Source organism: Penaeus monodon, chromosome 15 (genome assembly GCF_015228065.2).
Source record: "Penaeus monodon isolate SGIC_2016 chromosome 15, NSTDA_Pmon_1, whole genome shotgun sequence".
In the NCBI taxonomy this organism is placed as follows: domain Eukaryota; kingdom Metazoa; phylum Arthropoda; class Malacostraca; order Decapoda; family Penaeidae; genus Penaeus; species Penaeus monodon.
This window is the reverse complement of record NC_051400.1, coordinates 25444658-25445198: the sequence shown is the minus strand read 5'-3', so window position 1 is coordinate 25445198 and position 541 is coordinate 25444658. Positions and strand designations below refer to the sequence as shown.

The window sequence follows — 541 nt, the reverse complement described above, 5'->3', positions numbered from 1 at the left end:
GGGACCTAGCCCCGGGCCCCTCCTTGTCCAGGTACGGCCATGTATATTCAGTATGCAGGTGTATTTTTACACAAGAACCTTACTTAGTCAAGATCAGCGCGTGTGGGTGAGGGGGCACTTTCGAATATGGGGACAGTTTTCGTCACAACCTCGAGTGGTGTAATTAAATGGCCAGGGGTGGGTGGGGGGGGGCGCAGACAAAAGGGGCATCCATGGCTTTGAATATCTCCATGCTATATGAAATATCCACTGTTGTTATCATGTAAACAATGCTACATAATTAACATACAGGGACGTAGCCAGACATTTGGGGACCCGGGCAGCTCCCTTGAGCCACCTTTATTTTTACCTTAAGTTTGATTTTAAAAATGAATGGCAAGATGAAAACTACTTTTTTATCCGGACTTCAAGCAATCATATTTTTAGCGAGGAATAACAAGATACTTTAAGCGGACTGATATCATATATTTTGTGTAGACAGTAGGGAATAAGATAAAACGGATGTATGTATTCAAGTAATTTATCGTTTTTGCTCTTTTCG

The 541-nt window shown here is 42.5% G+C and overlaps 1 protein-coding gene across 1 annotated transcript in view; it reads left to right on the top strand.

Moving 5' to 3' along the window:
• LOC119582274 (solute carrier family 22 member 2-like) overlaps positions 1-541 on the top strand; it is an 11797-nt gene that overhangs the window by 3542 nt on the left and 7714 nt on the right. The gene's annotated exons all lie outside the window — the stretch shown is intronic.